Raw genomic sequence first — 8,855 nt, forward strand, 5'->3', positions numbered from 1 at the left:
AAGTCCGATAGTAATAATAATAGTAGTAGTAGTAGTAGTAGTGAATTCGCTGGCACTGGAAGCACGTTCACACCCTTATATATGCAAGGCTCCTGACATTATTTATACGCCAAATACACCTTATCTGCGAGAGTGGCGACAGCGTGGAAGATGGAGGAGTGGGGGTGCAAGAGGTCAGGATTTTTGGCACAGTCTGCTGGTAGGGGGGAAGGCAGTGGGCAAGACAAGAAAAAGTAAAGGTAATGGAAGGGAAAGACGCCATGAGTCACGTAACAGCCGTCCTCTTCTCCGTAACTTAAGCCTTTGAGCCCGTAGCGGGGCAACTGTAATCTGGTGAATGGAACTTTATTATTATTATTATTATTATATTGTTTTTCCCCCTCCTCAGTTCAAATTCTAGAGAGAGAGAGAGAGAGAGAGAGAGAGATGCTGCGAAATCGGACAGTGCATTTTGGCGCGTGGAAATGTGAAGACGATATTTTGGGAGTGAAAGCAAAGTGGACGAAATCTGCGAACGAACTGCGATGAAATGTAATGTTATATTTGCGAAAACTCTTGATGCTAGGTGTTGTGTACGTGTAGACTGTTTTGAAATGGTGTGTGTGTGTGTGTGTGTGTGTGTGTGTGTGTGTGTGTGTGTGTGTGTGTGAGAGAGAGAGAGAGAGAGAGTGTAAAAAAATCAGCACCTATCGACCATACGAGTCACACACACACTCAGGCTTTATCAACTTTAGACTGTGTTCTTCTCTGGTAAGGACGCTCCCTAACACTCTTCCTTAAGCGATTTACTTTTGGATAGGGCAAGTTAATATCCTTTTGTACGTTATTTATGAAGAGGATGAAGATAGTTGAAGGATTTAGGCAACAGAGAAGAGGACAGTATAGTGTAATAAACGAAATCAATCGCTTGGGAAAAGGTATTAGGGAGCTTCCTCAGGCCCCAGGTCTTACTCTCAGCTTAATAAAATAGTTTAGCTTTTGACTAGCTGGAATAGGCTACTAGAACTGCCCTAACTATGAGAGGGGTGAGAGAGACAGTCATTTTCCTCTCTGAGTATCTATGTGCTCTTACTCTTGACTCTTGTTTTAATTATATGGAAATGAAGTTGTATATATCTCTCTATACTCGCTATATTTTCACCTGATGGAACTGGGCCACTCCTAAACTTAAATACCTAGTCGTTTGATAAGCCAGTGTTATGAGGTAGAATGAGTGTTTTGCTTTCTAGACCTCATTCACTTTAACTTGGCCCAAATTTTCATCCTTTTTGCAGCTTATTTCACTTAGCTCAGTGGCAGAAAAAATCAGCACTCTGAATCTATAGCGTTTCTGTGGCACTTCTTCGTGACGAGCATCATATTCTAGTGTTGTAATCCATTTCTCTAACTCAGCATTCAAGACAGACGGATGGCAATTTTAGGCCAACGTAAAGTGAATTGAGTATAGTCAAATCAACCCCTCAGTGAAAAGAAACTACCACGACCTGGGCTGAGAAGGGTTAGGGATGTTTGCCAAGTTAGAACAAACGCACTATAGACTTAAAGACTCCCTAAAATAGCCTAAATTATAGTTCTTCACCTGACTTAAAATAGTCTTGTAAGAAAGAAGGCAATACACTTAGATGGCCTTGTAGGAGAAGGGCCTAGTGTGCTGATGGCTGCCCTTGTGTGTATTTATGTGACCCGGATGTTGAGAGAGAGAGAGAGAGAGAGAGAGAGAGAGACTGTGTGTGTGTGTGTGTGTGTGTGTGTGTGTGTGTGTGTGTGTGTGTGTGTGTGTGTGTGTGTGTGTGTGTGTGTGTGTGTGTGTGTGTGTGTGTGTGTGTGTGTGTGTGTGTGCGTAAAGTCGAGGACCCATGATGAAACAAGTGACCAAGCATGTGTCGAAATGTATGTGTGCGTATGCGTGCGTGCGTGTGTGTGTGTGTGTGTGTGTGTGTGTGTGTGTGTGTGTGTGTGTGTGTACTATGCTTAAAACTCAGAAACAAACCTTACAACATCAGAAAGGATTATGGACAGTGGTATTTGTGTTTTCATATCTTTTTTTACTCATATCACCAAAAATATTAAAGCTTCTCATCCCCCAAAAATTTCAAGACAGTTTTAGCCTATATGTGACGATCCATAATTCTTTTTTTTACATATTTTTTTGTTTTGTTTTGGGTACTGAGATTTATTTAAGTCCGTATAGATAATATTCATACTAATTTTCTTTACTGACATTTTCATAATTATTTTTTGTCACCCATTATCAACTATATATTGTTTTCGTTATTAGTTTTTATGGTCATCTATTTTATATTCTACCTTCTCCTCCTTCTCCTCCTCCACCTCCTCCTCCTCCTCCTCATCATCATCATCATCATTATCATCATCATCGCTGTTCTGAGACACCACTGCAACACCAAGCCTCCATCCTTTTCCGCTTATATACATTCCACTGCAAGGTGAAGCCTCTCCTATGTTGCATCATTATACATTGCACGGCAAGAAAAAGGCCTCTCCCATCTTTATCCCACACCATCATTCCACTGCAACCCAAGGGCGTCATCCATGTTGCACCAGTTTATATTCCACTGCAAGAGGAAGCCCATGTTGCACCATAACACATTCCACCTCGACACAAAACCCGTGTTGCACCATATTATACACAATGCAGTGCCTCTTCCATCTTGCACCATGTTAAATTCCAGGAGTTTCCAGGTGTAATCAGACGGTGCACCTGGATTCTCGGTGGTGTAAAGGAAGTGTACCCGCCCAGGTAGCCAGTTGCACCTCTGTCCTGGGATTTAGAGGACGTGGGATGCGTTGGCTCGTGGGTGCTTGTCAGGATGGTTTATAAAGAAGAGTTGAACCGAAGCCTTGCAGTTACCGTCTTTGTGAATTAAACAAGGAAATTCTGGCCTGTATTCTTGTTCAGTAAAACTCCCTAGCAATTCTTCTTAGCGATTTATTTTTCGATCAAGCTGGTTAATATAATTTTCTACCTCACTCACGCTGAGAATGGGAATATTAGAATGACTTAAGCAACACAAAAGACGATGGTAACGTATTATAAGCAAAATAAATCTCTTCAGGAAAAGTGTTAGGGAGCTTTTGTAACCAGTAAGAATACGGACTTCATTCTTATCCCTCTCAGTAAATATGTTTCGTACGGGATTAAGGCGTCTGACATTAGATTTATAGATGGATAGATAGATGATTGCGATACACACGGTTCATCATCACAAAAGGACAGAGTTGCATCAAAAGGTATAAACAACGACCTACTTGTCTAATCAGCGTCACAGCAGAACCAGCGAGCGAGCTTTACCAAACGGTCATATAGGGAGGGAACAAGGATGGACAAGACACTATATTTGTTTATGATCCCTCAAAGATGTTGACTAAAAACGGGGAACCACACTGATATGTAAGTACTATTATTTCTCTTATAATTTAAGGACAGTCCCTTGATTAAGCTATTGATTTATCGCTAGGGTTAACTAAGAAGGAATATCACCAACGTACTGTCCGCGTAGGGTGTAAGACTAATTCGGGAGGCATAACTCCAGGTAAAGGAAGTCCACTGCCACACAGAAATATACCCAAATACTGAAAGGTCTACTGTATCCCCCGAAGTGTGTTTTGTGCTTATTTGTGGTAATGTAGTCAATGAATGAACGATATGTGACAGCCTTGTGTACCTTCATATCATATCTTTCACTCTCTTTCGATAGTACATGAAGACAGCCAAACTCGCGCAGAAACGGTTTGATCCTCACAATAAGCAACGTTCCAGGAAGTACTGATCCGGGTTTGTGTGGCTTAACTCAGGTGTATATACGTGAAAATCAGGTTTAAGCTAATGAAAGGTGCAAGACAGGCTAGGGATTAACTGAGCAGTGAGAGAACATTTGAAGACTTACTGGGTGTTACTGAATCAGGGCCGGATTTACTAGAGGGCAAAGTTGGCAGCTGCCCAGGGGCCCCCACAACCTGGGGGCCCCCACACATTTAATGTGATTTTATTATTATTATTATTATTATTATTATTATTATAAATATTACAAAAAAATTTATAAGGACAGGGATGAAAATTTTGAGTTTACCTTTACCGATTGTATCACGGAAAACTACCACCAGTCCAGAGGTCCGGAAAGAAGAAAAATCAAATAGCTACCCCTTAATCCATGAAAACTTGAGGTTTTCTACGAAACATTTTATGTATTGTAAAAATAATTAATTCAACTGACTCTGTGTCGCTTAGGCTATATTAGACTGATACTTTCACTATAATATTCTATATATATTTATTAACTACTTGGAAAATGAACGAATATGGGAATATCAATTATAAATATATATTTTTTCCATTATCGAATGCCCCGGAAAGTATTCTTGTCCCACTGAATGTTGACAAATTCAGAGGAAATCAGAAGCAGGTAAGTTTGAGTTAATTTCAGAAATTCGGATATATTTTGGAATATGTTATTGGTTTCAGTGACTGTTCCTGCGGTTAACTAATATAACAAAGTCACTTGTGGTTTCAGTAGATGAAAAGGAGACACGAGGGTGAAATTTTGGGAAAAACGAAAAGTAGAAAAGGGGCTAGCTCATCTAGCCCTTGTGTTCGTTATTATGCTGGCAGTTACGTTTGCGTCTAATTTGACTGATTATTTCTTATATTTAACAGCCTAACCTGTGTTACTTGTACTTGATGCCATTTCGTAGGTAGGTCTACTGTAACTTGCCTTCATTTACTAGTTACTACATACATTAGGCTATGTCAATCCTAGCGTAATTCTAATTTAATTTATAAATCCTTAGCCAATTTATTAAGTTGAAAAGTACTTTTGGTGGATGAAAAGTAGACCCCAAATCAGAAACTTTGACCATTTATGGTTTTATGAACCAATTTTACCTTACCCAACCCAACCCTACCAGGGGCACGATGGCGGTACGTTTGTGGTGTCTGAGTTGCTTTTGACGAAAGTGTGTTGTTCTTGGCGAAACTCGTGGGACTGGGCAACGGTAACCCAGCTGATGTGGCGCGGCGATGTCATTTTAAATCAAGAAAACGTGATGGAGATGATGGGGGATTCAGATGTATATTGATCTGTTCATGGTTTTCTTGTTGTTTAGTTGAATATCAAGTTTCCGGAAGTCTGGTGTTTGGATCGTATGTTACACCGTTTTCTCCCTCTCACATACCACACCTAACCCTGCCACAGCATGATGATGGGCGACCTCCGTTTTTAAGCTAAAGCTAATCTTTGCCCCTACCTAACCTAGCAAAAAGCAAACAGCCATTTTCGAGTTCCATTTCCACACGGATCTCTAATAATGCCTTCTTATATTACTGTATGGTTTTGATAGAATGAAATCTTAGAAGCTGACAGTGCACCTTTTGTTGTTGCAGAAATGAGTGGAATTACAAACCTGGCTAACTTTTATAGTATATGAGCTATGGCGCATAGGCCGGTGACCACCATAGTTGAGGTGCTCTGTTAGGATGTAATACATATATTATTTCCGACGAAATATAGTCATATCTTCCATTATTGGAGAAAACCATTATTTGAGGTTTCAACTTTCAGTAATGTGAAGAATCTTGAAAAATATATTTCCTGCAATAAAACTGCTTGAAATTTTTCGTCATATGAGGTGGTCAATTATTGGAACCTGTCAACTTCAGACCTTACGAATGACTTCAACTATGCCTTATACTTTATATAATTCTAAGGTAGGGGGCCTCGACATGTCTAAATCCGGCCCTGTACTGAATGGAAGAATTTCTCTAAGGATTGTGTAAAAGACTAGTTAGGCGAGTCTGAGATGATATATAATTACTTCCTGCCATAAATAGAAGATTAGTTAAAGTCTGAAATAAGACATAGTAACTTCCTGCCATAAGTTCCTCGTCGTAACTCAGACATCAAGAAGGGATAAGGAAGCGTGGGAAGGGTTTGTAATTTTTTCTTTGTCTTCCTTGGAAAAAGTAAAGAAAAAAGGAAGTAAGAAAAAAAGAAACACAAAGGAAAAAAGAAAAAGTAAAGAAAAGAGAAAGGAGAAGAAAAGAATATTAGAAAAAGAAAACAAGGAAAAAGAAAAATACAGGAAAAGAAATTAAAAAGAAAAGAATAGAAAGAAAAAATAAAAAAATGATAGAAAAAAGAAAAAGAAACGAAAATAAGAAAAAAGGAAAAGGAAAGAAAATAAAAGAAAGGGAAAGAAAAAAGAAAAGAAAAAATAAGAAACGAAGAAAAAGAAAAGAAAATAAGAAGCAGAAATAAAGAAAAGAAGAAAATCAAAGAAAAAGGAAAGAAATTAAGAAAACACAAAGAAAAAGAAAAAAAATAAGATAAAAGAAAGAAAAAGAAAAGAAAAGAAAAAGTAAAAAATGAGAAAGAAAAAAAAAACAAGTGAATAGAAAGAAAAAAAGAAGTGAAAATATTAAAAAAAAAAAAGACAAGAAAAACCCAGTTACTTTATTTTTCTCATGAGACTTGATTTGCAGGAGAGAAACAAGACACGGGAAGAATCAACACTTTCTCCTCCTTGTCTCACCTGCAATTAACAAACAGGTACACGAGTAGATAAATAAATAGGTAAACAAGAAAATAAATAAATAAACAAAACAAATAAAAAGATAAACAAGAAAATAAACAAGTAAACAAATAAATAAACAGGTTAAAAAGTAGATAAATAAATAAATAAAAAAGAAAAAATGAACAGGTAAACAAGTAAATAAACAGGTACACAAATAAATAAACAGGTTAACAAGTAATTTAATAAACAAAGTAATAAATAAAAATATAAACAAGTAAATAAATAAACAGATAAACAGTAAATTAATAAACTGGTAAATATGTGAATAAATAAGAAGGTAAATAAGTAAACAAACAGATGAACAAATAAATCAATAAAGTAATAAATAAACATATAAACAAGTAAATAAATAAACAGGTAAACAAGTAAACAAACAAATAAACAAGTAAATAAATAAATAAATAAACAGGTAAATAAATAAACAGGAAACCAATCAAACAAACAGATAAACAAATAAATAAACAAGTAAACAATAAATCAATAAATATGAGTTATAAGAGGGAGCTGAGCACACATTCCTTCTTGCCTTCCTCTCATAGTGTGTTTACGGAAAAAAATGAGAGACACAAATCTTAAGGGCTAATTTTAAAACGTCCCTGCCTCACTGAAATACTCCCCAAATTCCACCTTAATATCCTTTTGTACGATACTGAGATGGAGGGAAGGAGTGGAGAGGTATTTGAAAGAGGGGTGTGTGAGCTGGGGACAGGGCGGGGGACAGGGCGACATGGAGGCGATTTGTTGTTGGCCACCCCTTACGGGATTAAGGCGTCTGGAAATAGATAGATAGACAGATAGACGATCCTGAGGCAAAGTCTATCAATATTTAAGAAAAGGAGGATTATTAAGGCCGTGTAATAGAGCACCAACCCTTTCAGACCAATGGCGTATTTTGCATATTATATCCTCGATACCACCTGACGATTTAATTAAGCTTAGGACACACCTGTAGGGGGTTAAGGAGGGCTGTAATAAGCTTCCAAGTTTTGATAAGTCTCCCCTACGTTGAGAAATTTCGTCTGTTGGTGGCAAGAGTAGGCTGAGAGAGAGAGAGAGAGAAAAAAAAAAAATAGTCTAAAGAACTACCTATAACCTACCTTTTTGCTACTTAACTAGGCCTACTAATTACAAGACCAATTACACACCTTTTAACCAATCATTTTCTCAGGTATATGACGTACAGGTGTTGCTGCCAGCGCTCTAAGACTTATTACTTTGCTTTATTACAGTACATTATTACGCTAGAATCTTGTACACTATGTAATACTCCTTTATTAGGCTTTAGTAGACAGGTTTCATAGTACTGATCAGAAATTACATTATCCTTGCAGTGGCCGTGGTCCGTATTCTCGTCGGTTAAGAAGCTGCTTAACACCGTTTCCTAAGCGATTTATCTGAGTTATTACTACCCTCTTCTGTGTCACATTTCCTTTCCATATCACCACACACTGCATAAATAAAGCACAAAAGGATATTAACCAGCCATATCTAAAAATAAATAGCTTAGGAAGAGGTGTTAGGGAGCTTCCTGACTGGACGAGAATATCAGCCCAAGACTCAGAATAATGATAATGTTAGATATATTACAGTTTTCATATTGTTTAGTTCAGTTCCTAATACACATGTTCATAATTTATCGCTCACACAAACACTGTTATATGTGTCATGTTACTGGCTTTTTTTTTTTTTTTTTTTTTTTTTTTTTTAGTGTTTGGACAAATTTCGTTAGTTTCATTTTAGTTTTTTTGGTTTTTAGTTTTTTAGTGTTTTTAGTTTTTAGGTATTTTTAGGTTTTTAGTTTTCATTTTTTTTAGTTTTTTGTTTTTTTGTTTTAGTTTTTTATTTCATTACAGTTTTTTGTTTTTGTTATTTTTTAGTTTTTAAGTTTTTTAGTTTTTTAGTTATTTAATTTTTTAGTTTTTTAGTTTTCTTTAGGTTTTAGTTTTTTATTTTTTATTTTTTGTTTTTATTATTTTTAGTTTTTAGTTTTTTATCATTTTTTTTAGTTTCTATTTTTTGGACAGATTTCTGAACGACAGGGATTAGGAATGGTTTTCGAAATGTCTATCTTCCCCATATACATCCTACCCACCTTTCTGTACTGCAGGGGTGGGTGAGGAGGGGGGCGTGCGTCCCCCTTATTTTTCGGTAAACCAATGACTACTTATAAAAAAAAAAAAAAGCAGCGAAATTACCAAAATATATAGGAAAAAATATATACAATTATTATAATGAAAAGAGGGAACTGGTGATAAATTTTGATG

This window comes from Coenobita brevimanus, chromosome 108 (genome assembly GCF_032717465.1).
Source record: "Coenobita brevimanus isolate Jiangsu-jjx chromosome 108, ASM3271746v2, whole genome shotgun sequence".
NCBI lineage: Eukaryota > Metazoa > Arthropoda > Malacostraca > Decapoda > Coenobitidae > Coenobita > Coenobita brevimanus.